A 15,300-nucleotide genomic window follows, 5' to 3' on the forward strand; every position below is an offset into this window, starting at 1 on the left:
CTTTTTTCTCACGACTTGGCCAAGTTATTTATTATACAAGACCTAAGCTAGTTAGAATAGGATATTTGTACTTATTGTATATAATTTCATAGTAGGTTTAGAACTCTCTTACTTAAACAAAAGGGGGAGGTGTTGCGGGAGGTCCTTCCGCCCCTCCAACCAATAGCTGCTGTGATACCAGCCCATTGGGGCGTGGTCTCTCTCCCTTTAAAAAAGCGGCCATTTCCTCTGCTCGCTCTCTTCACTTCCTGCTCCACAGGAGACTAGACTCCCTTCCTGGTTGTGCAGATGGCTGTTGTCTGGGACGGTGATCTGTAAGTTTTTCCCTTTAAATAAATAACACCCTATTAATCATAACTCCAAACTGGTGTGGCCTTGTTCGTGACTTACGCCTTCAATTTAGCAATGAGAATATATATTCTATTTTTATTTAAGCCATTACTGTGGTTATATTTGAAGTGGGTTTCTTCTTGGTACAATATGGCAGACACCGATCATAGGTGCTTTTTTTTTTACCTTAGAAATGCAGCTAATCTGTCTGAGAAATTGAAGGTTAATTTTTCTAGTGTAATTAAATCAGAATTTAAATAGTAATGTGTAACCAATGACCTTCTCTTTTGACCTTATAACTCTAAAGATAATGTTACACATTATCTGACTATAATGTTACATAAATCTGATAACCAAAGATATACATTGTAATAAAATTCATTCATCAAATTTTTCAAGTAAACTTTAGTTAGGTTTTTGATTTTTCAAATTGTTTGAAGACACAGTACTAAGTAATCCATACCCCTTTCTGATCTACACTCTGGCATAGGAGTTGCCTAATAGTTTTACTCTGATTTTTCCAGCAGATGATACTTTATGCCAGCCAGAGGGGCACCAGGTGCATTGTGACCTGTCCTGTATGTGCCATACTTTGAGCAATTGTTTCCCATAATGATGGATCTCATGTTTTGTTACCAGTTCCATGGCCTTACTAAGGTTATGCTCTTTGGGGGGCAAGCATGGAATTACATATATTCATCTGTGCCATCTGTCACTGGAATACACTTTGTGATAGTTGGCAGCAGCATCGCTGCAAAGCTCAGTTCACTGGCACAGGGGCCAACATTATGCAAATAAAATAGCACAGAAATGTAAGACTATTTTAACAATTGGTGTAATCTATGTTAATCATAATCACTGACTATATAGACTTTGAAGATAATTTTTTGTGGTATTAATTTAGCGCTTTGCATTTTATCAGACTGTCATGTGAATATATCACTTAAGAAATGCATGTGATGTTCTGAGGAGCTGCACATGTTTAATAGCAGAAATAAAAGAGTTAGAAGAAAAAAGTGTGTTTACTCAGTTGTAACAACATATTTTTGCTTTCTGTCTGAATGAATTCTGTTTGGCTGATTTATTAATACATTTTGATCTTTTTTGATTTAGTTTAACATCTGTTCAATTATCGTATTCTTAACAAGAATTTCCTTGGCATGTTTTCTGCTCCATCTTCTCTTTGTTGCCTTGGACAAATTGACTGATGCTGATTTCATTTGGGATGTGCAATACTAAAGGTTAAGTGGAGATTATGCAAGTGAAATAAGCCATCAGAATGAAATTGGAGAAGTTCAAAGGAAAAGTAAGGGAGGAAAGGTGTTCAGGGGAGACAGCGACATAGAGAAGTAAAAGGAAGACACATTATAAAGTCTAGAGTAGTTATAATTTTTTGATATATATTTTTCACAAGTTTTCACATTGTTAATTTGATAAATATCATGCCATTGTTATCATAGCTTTCTAAAATGTCTAAGTTTCCTGAAGGCATTGTCATGGGAGGGGGATTTACTCTTTTTCCTGTTTTCTACTAGGTACTTATATTTTTGCAAAATGATTGCTTAACAAATTGAACTTGTTTATTTCTTATTTTCTAAGTAAAACTTTTGATTTAAATTTGAATATTTCAGTGTCTTTTTTCTGAATAATTATTCTCAGCTATTTCATCCTTTTTCTGAACTTCACAACTGATAAAACCTTTATTAGAAAGCCACATTATAAAGAGACATGAAATATTCAAGTTGGAATTTTGTTTTTGTACATTCTTTTTCTTTGTCGTTGTGAGAAATAAAACTATCAAGATAAACATTGTCATTCAGTGTAGATGCTCTTTATGAATAAAAACTAGACCTTTCAAAAACTATCAGATGGTTTATGAATTAATACTCTAAGGAGCACTAAAGAACATGCAGATATGTAGCTGACAATTAACTCTGTATAAGACACTTTGATCCCTTTAAGTACATTTTAAAAATATTTAAATAACTTATTCACTTTTCATATTCAATTTTTAAAGATCTTAATAACATGTCTTTTATTCATACTGAATTTTTTTCAGACTTCAACATGTAAAGGGGGAAAAGTTATAAATTTCATGTACAGAGGTATTTGTAGTCATTTTGTCACCTTCATGATGTGGGATTCCTCTCTGTATGCTGTGAATACCATTGGATAATAAAGAAAGTGCTTTGAGCTTATAGTAGAGCATGGAAGAACAGAGCCAAGTAGGGAAAACTAAATGAATGCTGGGAGAATGTAGCATGAGAGCCGGGCTTGTTGGGGTTTCTGTCCTGCCTGGTCCCCCAGCCCTTTAGTCCCAGAGTTCTACTCAGCAGTAAAAAACAATGACATCTTGAATTTTGCATGCAAATGGATGGAAATAGAAAACACTTTACTGAGTGAGATAACCCAGACCCCCCCCCCAAAAAAAAGGAATATGGTTTGTACTCACTCATAAGCAGATTCTAGCCATCAACAAAGGACATTGAGCCTATAGTTTATGATCCTAAAGAAGCTAAATAAGAAGGTGAACCCAGAGAAAAACATATTTATCCTCCTGGATATTGGAAGTTGACAAGATCACCAGGCAAAAGTTGGAAGCAGGGGAGTGGGGGTGGATTAGGGGAAGGGGAGATGGAGAGAGAGAAGGGAGAAGAGGAGGATTGGGGAGAGCTTTGAGGAATGGGATAATTGAGATGGAGGAAGGGTGGATATGGGAACAGGGAAGAAGTTATCCTAACCAAGGGAGCCATTTTAGGGTTGGCTAGAGTCTGGGCTCTAGAGGGGTTCCCAGGTGTCCAAGGTGATTTCCCCAACTAGTTCTGTGGGCAGCAGAGAAGAGGGTGCCTGAACTGGCCTTATCCTATAGCCACACTAATATACCAATGGGTATTTCTTATCAGAAAAGTCATTATTGTAGCTCAAAGAATTCATAGATTTCTAAGACTCATAATTTCTTTTTTCCCTAACAGAATTCATAGATCCTTCCAGCTACTCAGTCAATAGGGATAAAGCTTCACTATCAATATCAAGTTGATTTAGTCAGATCCAAAAGTCAAATATATGTTGATGGAGGAAGATCATTGGTTAAGTAATAAAGAAACTGCTTGGCCTCATAGGTTAAAACATAGGTGCGGGGAGTAAACAGAACAGAATGCTGGGAGGAAGAGGAAGTGAGCTCAGAGGCCATGCTCCCCTCTCTCTGGCAGATGCGATGAAGCTTCGACCCAGGATGGACATAGGCTAGAATCTTCCTGGTAATTGCACCTTGGGGTGCTACACACATTATTAGAAATGGGCTAGTCCAGATGCAAGAGTTAGCCGAGAAGAGGCTAGATATAATGGGCCAGGCAGTATTTAAAATAATACAGTTTGTGTGCTGTTATTTCGGGGCATAAGCTAGCCAGGCGACCAGGAGCTGGGGTGGCAGGAACACAGCCCACAGCTCCTACTACAATATGCTGTTTTAAACTATAGAGCCTTGGTATAAAGTTATGGACGATAGCTTACATCAGTGGCCATAATGTATTATATTTTGGGAGTTCTATGGGAACCCACTGGTCAGCAACATCAGAAGGGTTATTTCATACTCAGCACTTTTATTTTTAATTGATAACCCATTTAGTGTTTCATAAAATCAATGTCCAAAAGTTATAGGAAAATACATTTTAAATTCATTTCTGTATATATATTGTGGGAAGCTTTTTAGAGGTAGGTTTCTTTATGTCATGTTCACTGTTGGTTATCTTTCTTCATATTCCCTTACCTATCCTGCCATACCATACCTCATCCATTTAACCCTTCTTCCCTCCTATTTCATTTCTACCATACTTGCTATTTATGTTCTATCCATATTTCCTTGAAATCATTCAACATGACCTAATAGTAGTTTCAAAATATCAAATTTATGGATACTTCAATTTAAATATACATATATAAAGATTGAAAACTTACATTTGTATAATAAGGGAGAGAACATATGGAATTTTTGTACATTGGTATGTGTGCGTACATTTATGTATGTTTGAATCACCATACACAGAAGGATTATTTTCATGTTCACCTATTAAATTATAAATTATATAATTTATTTATATATGAATAACATATTGTTGTGTAAACCTAAAATGATTTCATTATCTATTCATCAGAAGATAATCATCTAGACATTTTCCACTTCCTTACTATATTGAATGCAGTAGCAATAAACATGAGTGAGTAATTATCTCTATAGTGTGATAAAGAGTTTCTTGAGACTATTCCCATAAGGGAATATGTAGGAAGTTGATAAAACATTTTCTAGCCCTTTAGCTAGCTTTAAACTTTTCTTTTCTGTAGCAGTTTGTAAGCTCACCAACAGTGAACAAATGAACTTCTTTCTTCCTAGTCACACCAGAATGTGTTGTCATTCATCTTTTGAGCCTTAGTCATTCTGATTTGGGTATCATGAAATCTCAAAGAAATTTTAATTTGTACTTCCATGATGGCTAAATTTGTCGAACAATTTATCTCTATATATTATCCATTTATATTTTTATTATCAGTTGAGTTTTCCTTTATTTCTTGGGTTATTTTTTGCTGTTGTATACTGTTTTTAGTTATTAATAGATTCTAAAAAACTAACACTTATCAGCTGTATAGCTGGCGTATAATTTTTCCAGTCTACCTAATCTGGAACACTTGAATGAGGGTGCTCTTTGCTGTACAGATGCCTCTTAATTTCTTGAAGTTCCATTTATTATTCGTTTAAGTGCTACCTGCCTCCTTGTTAGAAATTCCTTCCCTATGTAGCTAAATCCACATATAGTCCTTATTTTCTCCTCTGTTGGATTAATGATGTCATGTATTACGTTGAGGTCCTTTATCCTCTTAGAGTTTTGTTTTGCACAGTTTGAGAAAAAGAATTTATTTTCATCCTTTTATATGTAGTTACCTAGTTTGATCAAACACAATTGTTGAAGATATTTTCTTTCCTTCATAACTTTCTTTGACTCTTTGACTAAATAAGGTGTTGTAAGAGGGCAGGTTCTATTTGGGTTTCCATCCTACAAATTGATGTCTATGTTTTAATACCTATAGCATGTCATTCTTTTACTATATATCTGTATTGTTTTTATTGTCCAAGATTGTTTGGACTATGCTAGATCTGTTGTGTTTCCATATAAATTGTAAGGTATTTTGGTTATTACATTAGAATTTTGGCAGGTATTAAATTGAATTCATAGATTTCTTTTGATAGGTTGGTTATTTTCATGATTGTGATGTTACCAATCCACCATCACAATAAACCATTCTATCTTCTCTTGCTTTCCTCAATTACTTCAGGGTCCTAAAGTTTTTATTTTATAGATAAATTATTTGGCTACTTTTATTAGAAGGTATTTTTTATGCAGTAACTGATAAGAATGTTCCCTGAGTTTCTTTCTCTTTATGCATGTTATTGCAATGGGTCATAGAAAGGCTGCTGCAATTGCATGCCAAATTTGTCATACTATTTTGCTGAATGTATTTATCTGGTTCTGTCTTTAGTGTCTCTTAAGAAAAGAATCACATGATCTGCAAATATGGATACTTTAATTTCTTCATTTCTTTTTAGTTTCTCCTTTATCTTCATCATTTTTCTTTTGACTTTGACTAAGACATTTTTTCAAATAGAGTAGCTTATTGTAATCATAATACACATGAAGAAATCATATAGAATTGTGATATGGGAGTGTCATATATGAATCTGTTGCTTTCACTGGTTAATTAATAAAGAAACTGCTTGGCCTGATAGGTTAGAGCATAGGTGGGTGGAGTAAACAGAACAGAATGTTGGGAGGAAGAGGAAGTGAGGCAGACGCCATGCCTCTCTTCTCTGAGCCAGAAGCAATGAAGCTCCAGCCAAAGATATGATGTGGGAGTGTCATATCAATCTGTTGATTTCATTGGCTGAGCAATAAAGAAACTGCTTGGCTGGCCCTGATAGGTTAAAGCATAGATGGGAGGAGTAAACAGAATAGAATTCTGGGCGGAAGAGGAAGTGAGGTCAGACTCTGCGCTGCTTCCAGAGGGACCGGACAGCCGCCATGCTCTGCTCTCCCAGGCAGCTGCAACCCACGATGGACTTAGGCTAGAATCTTCCCGGTAAGCACACCTTGGGGTGCTTACACACATCATTAGAAATGGGCTAGTCCAGGTGCGAGAATTAGCCTGTAAGGGCTAGAGTTCATGGGCCAAGCAGTTCTTAAATGAATACAGTTTGTGTGTTGTTATTTTGGGCATGAGCTAGCCAAGTGGCCGGGGTGTTGAGGACGCAGCCCCGCCGCTTCGTATTTCAACAAAGATAGACATGTGCTAGAATCTTCTTGGTAAGATGGGTTAGTCAAGATGTGAGAGCTAGTAAGAGGCTGGAGCTAATGGGCCAAACAGTGTTTAAATGAATACAATTTGTGTGTTGTTATTTTGGATATAAAGCTAGCCAGTGGCCAGGAGCTGGTTGGTGGAATATAGCCCATAGCTCCTACTAGAGAACTGTATTTAATGAATTTATCCAAGAATCTCTCATTTATAATTAAATGAAAATATTTTTGATATTTTGTCATGGTCACAATGCAAAGTCCCCAGAGCGCTTTCTTTCACATTTCAGTATCAATACTAAAAGACTGTATCTAGTAATTACAGAAAGTCATAGCTATAAGTTTTCTCACACTTTTCAGAGTGGAAAAATAGTAGTTCTTAATGAGACAGTTTAGTTTCACATATCTATTACTTTCCTTAAGGAACAGAAAACTTGCTTAACTGAAGTTATACTTGGATTTTAAATTTGAGTAAAATATTCAGAATATAGGGTTGAAAGATGGTTCAGTGGTTTAATGCCCTTATTGCTCTTCCTGAAAATCTATATTTGGTTTCCTATATCTACATTGAGGGGCTCACAACAGCCTGTAACTCCAATTTCTGTGGATCTCTCAATATCACCTGATCTCTGCAGGTATCTATATATACGTGATATTCATAGAGACAAACAGGCATTCTTATCATAAAAAATGCTTAAAATTTTAGAATTAATATGCTTTATAATGATATATCTCATAAATTGATCCCAGCAAATTAAGATAATTTATCAAGAGGTTTCATTTTTCCATAAAATAAAGAATATCAAGTCGTTTACTAGATGAATTTAGTAACTGGTATGTTTGTTTGACAAATTTTAAAGTATAATGCACTACAATATGGCTTAAGTATTGACTATTGACCAATGGATATGACTTTTCATCTATTCATAATTCATGAATTTGTATCTGAGAAATATAAAAATATTATAATAATGCATTCATCATTTATTGTTTCTATTTCAGTGATTAATATACCATGATCAATAATAAGTTAAAGCAGAGTTTATTTTAGGCTATGGTTCCCACAGAATAAAAGTTCATCAAGGCAGGGAGGAATGAAACAAGTGTCAGTCCTGGTAGCAAGACAGAAGCAGAAAGCTCTGAGATCACATTATCAACAACAAATACAATGAGAAAAAAGAAACTGAAAACTGAATAAAGCTGTAAACTCTTAAAGCAACCTTCAGTGACATGCTTATACCAGCAAGGTAATATTCTTTCCTCAAACAGTGCTTCCAACTGGGGAACAAGTATCTAGATGCCTGAACTATAGGGGTGATCCTCATACAAATCACCATACGCATTCTTTACTTTATGGTAATGTATACCTAGGGAACTGCAGAAGCTTATGATTACAGAGAGATTATAACAGAAAATTAGTATTACAAGTTGGGGAAATTATCACAGAACAATATTTATGTAAAGTCTTAGCAATTAAAGAAGAATACTAGGATAAACAATTATCTTGTACATTAACTATCTTAACGTGACAAATAATTTATCCTAATATTTCTTGATAAATTTAATTGCACTGTTTTGTTGATTTTGTGCTAAGTTCAAATTTGAATTAACCTCTGTAAGACATGATGAATACAAATTATTAAGTGTTATTTTAGAGCTTTAATTATTAAATATAGAATTTAAAATAGTTTCTTATCTTCATTTCTATAATTGCAGTTCTAATGAGTATAAAGTGCTTGTGATATTTACATGATTGTTAAGTGAAAGATATATTACAAGTTGCGAGGCTGCAGGACATTGCTACTTTAAAGAGTCGTGACGATGTAAAGTTTTGAATTTTCTTCATGCACGTACATCATTACATGCATGGTGTCTGTGTATATTGAAAGGTAAATGGTTATTCAGCAAAAGTGCCATCACATAACTACAGTATTCAAAAAAATTAAGACATTGTTGCTGAAACAAAGCAGAAATAACTTGTGTGAAAGATGTTTACCTGTGAGAGGAGCAGGACAGGTTAAACAAATTGTTTGGTTAAATGTCAGGAAGATAACAGAGGAACAGAGGAGGACCTTCAGATTTTTGACTTAGATTTCCAGGTAGGATTCTGAATATCATAAGGGAAAAAAAATCCCCTTGAATTGTTCCCAAATAATAAAACATCATTTATCTATGAATTTTATAGATAAGTATACATTTTAACTAAGAATACCACATTTTGCAAAGTTTGGTTCACTCATTCTATTTCTCACAAATATTAATTTTCATTGGATTTTAAAAAAAAATATTCTTGACCGAACACAATTCCCTTTAGCAGTAAAGGCAAGAAAAGAAAGAAAGCCTGGCATAGTACAACTGTCATTCTTAGCAACATAAGCAACACTGTATGAAAGAAACGTTAGGTAAGCTTTCTTCAGAACCTTTCTCCCTTTCGGAATTTACCTTGTAGTGAACAGCATTTTCACACAGGTTTGTGAATATTTTCACTGATTTATGCTAGGATTCCTAAATAAGTTCTTTTTTTTATTATTTTTATTTTTTTTTATTGAGAATAAGAAAAAAAAGTTTCCGCCTCCTCCCAGCCTCCCATTTCCCTCCCCCACCCCCCAACCTTCCCCCCCTCCCCCCTCTCTTCTCCCCCTCCCCCCACTCCTCTCACCCCCCCTCTCCTATCCAAAGAGCAGTCATGGTTCCCTGCCCTGTGGAAAGTCCTTAAAGGGATGGCAGTTGAGATAAATTGGCCATGCTGGGGACTAATTGGATGAAATGGGTAGGGAAGAGCCAGAAAGTTTCTGTAAACCTAGTAAGATTGAGGTACGAGAGATAAAATAATGGAACAAAAAGGTTTCGTGTTTATTTCATTTTGATCTTGGCATTTGTGTACATTTTAATATAACAAAGGGAAGATTTCAAAAATGGAAGAATCCAAAGCACATCTTTCATGTAATGAACAACAGCATTTGATATCAGGCATAGAGACAGAATGTTTGGACTTTGCTCAGCTGGTTTTTGGTCTTAATTTGGACCAGTATTTCCTCACTGTACTTTTTTCTCTATGTCTTGGAATGGCAAAATATTTCCTGTACTATTATATGTTGAACTATGTGATCTGCTTTTTTGAGTTTGATGTTACAGGTGATTACAGTTAAAAGATTGAATTAATGTCAGAAGAAACTTGATCTTTAGACTTTTAAATAAGTTTGAGACTGTTATAGACTTCAGGTGCTTTTAAAATGGAATAAATACACTTTTTGTATTATGGTATGGATACAAGTCTTTGAAGGTCAGAGTATGAATGATTTGGTTGGAAAGAAAATAGCCTCCAGAGAGAGTGGTGCTTTTAGAAGGTGTGTCCTTGTTGGTGTACATATGGTCTTGTTGGAAGAGTGTGTCACTGTGGAGGTAGGCTTTGAGGTCTCATATATTCTAAAGCCATATCAGTGCCTCAGTCTACTTATTTTTATTTAAATATCAGTATATATCAGCTCCTTCTCTAGCACAATACAAGCATTTATGCTACCATGCTCCTTGTCATGATGATAATGGACTAAACCTTTGCATTTGTAAACCACCACCTCAATTAAATATTTTTATTAATAATAGTTGCTATAGTCTTGGTGTCTTGTCATAGCAATAAAAACCCTTACTAAAACAAACATCTTCTTTTTGACTTCTGTAACTGGCTCTAGTGAGGACAAGTGATTTGGATTTAGTGTCTTTGGTATTTGATCAATTTCTTTATCTAGTATCTGGATTATTGTAGACAAAACAAGTAGAATTTCTGTTTTGATATTCATATAACTGCCTCGAATGTTATTTTTGGATATTATTCCAAAACTATAATTTTTGAATATATGCTATATTCCTTGACAACAGAGATTTTCAACTTGATATTGGCCTTTTTTTTTTTTTTTTAGGTTCACCTCAGTTGAAATAATTTCCTACAAGTTCACTTGTTTCTTTTAAAATGAGTTAATTCGACTCTTGTAGACTAAAAGAAATGTTCCCTTTTGGGGTCATTCAGGATAAGATGGCAACACAAGAGGTCTCAGTGACAACGCTTCAGGGACATATTTCCAGGATCTGACATGTTGAGCAGAGAAAATGAAGATGAAAAACTGTCCTTTTGCTGAAAATGTGATAAAAGCCATCTCTCACCAGAAGAAAACTAATAGCCAATGGAGGTAGATACACCTACAAGACCTAGAGGTCAGCATTTATTCAAGTGTAGATCAGAGAATGATCTTCCCCAGGAGAGGAAGCAGACTTTCTAAGGAAGAAAGCATTGCTACAAAGGAAGTGTTCTATTCAAGAGAGCCTGACTTCTGTACAAGTCAATCTAGGGGACTTTACACAGAGGGAAACTTCCTGGTCCACTGTCTACAGAAAGCAGGCATACCTTGGATCCTTGAACAGACATGCTATGAGGTCATTTTTACAGCAACCCTTTATAACTTGTAGCAAATGAGAAATACCAATAAGCAGAATGTCTTGCCCTGAAGGAAAATTGCATTCTTTACACATACTTTTAAAAAGCTAACAAATGAAGACCAATTATAAGACAAAGATCAAGAGAAATGTTTTTGGAAGATCACAATGATTTATTCCAAACACAGAAAATATTCTAGCATTGGAAGGTCACTTTGAACAGCTAAATGATTGTTAACACAAAGAAATTCTGCACTGTTTTGATATTGAAGCCGGAATACTGGAGGTAAAATCTTAGACAAACAAACAGAAAAAACAGACAGTAAGAAAACTGCATGAGTGAAAAGAATATCTTATATGTGTCAAACAATCATACTTGTCAAGAACCTATATAGACAGAAAATAGAAACATCTAAACTTCTTAGAGTTCCATAAGTAAAAGTGATATGCCTAAACATAAATTTTTATTAAATAACTAAATATCTCTAAGTTGAAAGAGTTCTAACATTTTTTAATAAATAAAACATGTAAGATTTGTTTAAAAATATATTCTTTGATTGAAATACATATCCCTTCCTCCCTTCCAGCCAATTGGGGGCAACTACCCTTAGTTTGAATGCCTCCTATGTCCCTTTCAAGGTGATAGTTTGTTGAAATAGGAGCGGCGGCAGGGCTGCCTCCCCGGCACCCGGCCGCCCGCATGGCTAGCTTATGCCCGAAATAATTACACGGAAACTGTATTCTTTCAAACACTGTCTGGCCCGGCTAGGTCCAGTTTCTTATTGGCTAGCTCTTACATATTGTTCTAACCCATTTCTAATATTCTGTGTAGCCCATGAGCTGGCTTACCAGAGAGGATCTTAACCTGCGTCTGTCTGGAGTGGGAGCATCATGGCGACTCTCTCACTCAGCTTCTTTTTCCCAGCATTCTCCTCTGTCTACTCCGCCTACCTAATTTTCTGTCCTATGAGGGCCGAGGCAGTTTCTTTATTATTAACCAATGAAATCAACAGATAAGATACAAGACCCACCTCCATCAATAGTTTAAGATTAGTATTGTTGTGTGTGTGTGTGTATACACACACAAACACACACACAAGTATATATAGAAAAAAACTATTGAGTCTGCTTGACTGGTTTCAATACTACTTTGCATTGTATCTTTTTTTTTAACGATTTACTTATTTATTATGTATACAACATTCTGCCTCCATGTATGCCTGCATGCCAGAAGAAGACACCAGATCTCATTACAGATGGTTGTGAGCCACCATGTGGTTGCTAGGAATCGAATTCAGGACCTCTGGAAGAGCAGCCAGTGCTCTTAACCGCTTATCCATCTCTCCAGCCCCCTTTGTATCTTTTTTAATCTTTTAAAATTTGAATAAATGACATTTATTTGTAAGAAAATTTAGATTCCAATAGAGCTATCTAACATTAGTTCAATGTTATTTATTTTTTACTCAAATACCTCATTTTGATTTTATTAATGTGTTCTTTACTTTTGTATTTTTACTTCTCCTTTTAAAGATTTTATTATCTTTTTAAAGTTACTTCAGAAACATTTTGTAGTCTTTAGCAAAAGTCATGAATACAGAATGGGGAATGTGTCTTCTACACGTTAACCTATTTTTTTCTTGTAAAGATGAAGATATAAGACTCTAACTAATAAAGAAAATAATTAATCTGAGAATTACAAATTGATATGGGATTCACCTCTGCATATTGTGAATATGCTTTTATTATCATTTGTTAATAAAGAAGCTTCTTTGACCTATGACAAGGAAGAATATAACTAGGTGGAAAAACTAAACTGAATGCAGGGAGAAATAAGGTGCAGTCAGGCAAAAGCCATGTAGCTACCCAAGGAGCAAGAGATAATAAACCATGAGCCTCATGGCTAGAAATTAGTTAATTTAAGATGCAAGAGCTAGCTAGAAATATTTCTGAGCCATTGGCCAAGCAGTGTTTAATTAATGTAGTTTCTGAGGAATATTCAGGTCTAGGAAGTAGGAAAATGAAAGTGCAGTATCCTTTTTATTTCCCAATAAACAACATATCAATTTAATATAAGCATTAGCAATAAAAATACATAAAACATGCTTCATGTAGCGTATATCTGCAGTCTAGCAATGTGAGAAGTGGAAGCAAGTAGATCAGTTTATTCTTGACAATTCTATATGTTCACAGTCAATGTTATTCACATGTCCCTGTCTTAACAAAATAAAATCAAAAGAAATAAAACACAAATATAATAGGAAGTTGAGTGTTGTAAAATTATGCTTAATACAAATAAAACTAGTTTGTGATTTACATGCAAAAAATCTACGTGAACAATAAGGCATATAAAAGACCAGTGCATGTAGTGATGAATGCACTTGGAGTTTCTTATGCACTAAATATGAGCCAATAGACAGATCAGACAGCCAAAATGCCACAAGCTTTGACTGCATTATTAGTAGTAATTAGAGAGGAGTGACAGTCACTCTTTGTGCACAGTCTGCTGTCAGACCACACATGCAGCTCTGATTGACACAGTTCCATGTCAGTTTAATGACCAAAGCAAACAGATGCACATTCAGAGGAAGTGTTCAGGACTTTATATGAGTTACAGAAGTGACATGCAAAAAATAAAGAAAGCAGAACTGTTTAATATGAAAAGTGAGGAAATTATGGGGGTCAAAGGGTTTATGTTATGAACTGCGGGTATACAAGCACTTTATGGAAGCACAGCTCTTATAAATAATGTAAAAAAATGTCAGAATTGAAACTAAAAAAGATACATGATGAAATCTTCTTTAAAATTTCCTATTATGAAACTGTCTTTGACGTATCAATACTTTTCTATCTTTAGAAAACTCTGTCACACTTTCCCCATGTTCAAATTTTGACCTTCTATTTACAAGGTGATTTCTTAAGTACTCATTTCATGACTTTTTCGATCTGTACTGTCTCACTAATTGGACAAACGATGATATTCTTTTCAAGAGCTGTGCGGTCAGAAGATTTACCCTATTTGTAAGATATTTGTTAGATTACCACCATTCCATGAATTCTGTCAAACATCACAATACTGCAATATCAGACACTAAAGACCTTCTTAATCAAGAAGAAATAAACGGTACTGAACATCCACAGACTTTTATCAAACAAATGCCTCCCTGTTTGGGAATTGAATTGTAAGACTGAAGTCTTATGTGTAGGAATACATAGTGAACTTGACAAGTTGGTGCTGTGAAGGGAGATGTTATGATTATTCTAGATGACATGCATGATTTTGATCCAGGAGATAATATAGTCATGTCCTAAGGCTAAGGGGAAATTTACCAGTTGGTTTCTCCTACTAGACATGAAACAACAGAAAAGATCAAGAAAAAGTACATACTGGAAACAGTGTTTTTTTGAGTGTGTTTGTTTTTAACCATTTTCTGTTGAAATAGGAGCGGCGGGGCTGTGTCCCCAGCACCCCGGCCACTTGGCCCATTTCTATCTAGCCCCTTCAAGGCTAATTCTCACACATGGACTAGCCCATTCCTAATAATGGGTGTAAGCACCCCAAGGTGCGCTTACTGGGAAGATTCTAACCTACATCCATCCTTGGTCGGAGCTTCATCGCGTGTGCCTCAGAGAGCAGAGCTATCGGGAGAGCAGAGCATGGCGTCTCTGCTCCAGAGCAGAGCTGTCAAGTCTGAGCTCACTTCCTCTTCCTCCCAGCATTCTATTCTATTTATTCCTCCCACCTATGTTTTAACCTATCAGGGCCAAGGAGTTTCTTTATTGCTTAAACAATGAAATCAACAGATTGATATATGACACTCCCACATCACTTCCCCTTTTTCTGTTTAAACAATAAAAGAAGGTTTTAACTTTAACGGAGCAAAATTACATATAACAAAACAGTTATCAAGTAAAAATTACAATAATCTATATCAACTAAGGAAAACTGTAACTATAACTAACTATTCTTCAACTCCTTCAAAGACTCCAGAAGGATATAATATTACCTAAGCAAACAAGAAATCAAAACTCTAGAGATGACAGAGATATCTCGCTGCCTGGACAGTCACCCAAAGTTCCTCTGTACCGTTGGGGCATCCATCTTCGGCCTACAGGCCCATAGTTTCCAGCAGACATTTCCACAAAGCAGGAAATTTCAAAGGCAGTCACTATCTGCTTGTCCTGAAGAATGTCTTGCAGACTCTTT

At 35.4% G+C, this 15,300-nt stretch overlaps 1 long non-coding RNA gene across 2 annotated transcripts in view; it reads left to right on the forward strand.

The window, feature by feature from the left end:
• LOC126505717 (uncharacterized) overlaps nt 1-15,300 on the forward strand; it is a 101,393-nt gene that overhangs the window by 7,071 nt on the left and 79,022 nt on the right. Inside the window, exon 1 of one of the 2 annotated variants that reach the window (XR_007592969.1) lies at nt 259-314. The exons of the other annotated variant lie outside the window; for it this stretch is intronic. This is a non-coding gene — a long non-coding RNA (uncharacterized lncRNA). Of the gene's footprint in view, nt 1-258; nt 315-15,300 lie in introns of those variants that run through there. 2 annotated transcript variants of the gene reach the window in all.

This window comes from Alexandromys fortis, unplaced genomic scaffold (genome assembly GCF_014885135.2).
Source record: "Alexandromys fortis isolate MF-2015 unplaced genomic scaffold, M_Fortis_MF-2015_v1.1 scaffold_4, whole genome shotgun sequence".
Classification (NCBI taxonomy): domain Eukaryota; kingdom Metazoa; phylum Chordata; class Mammalia; order Rodentia; family Cricetidae; genus Alexandromys; species Alexandromys fortis.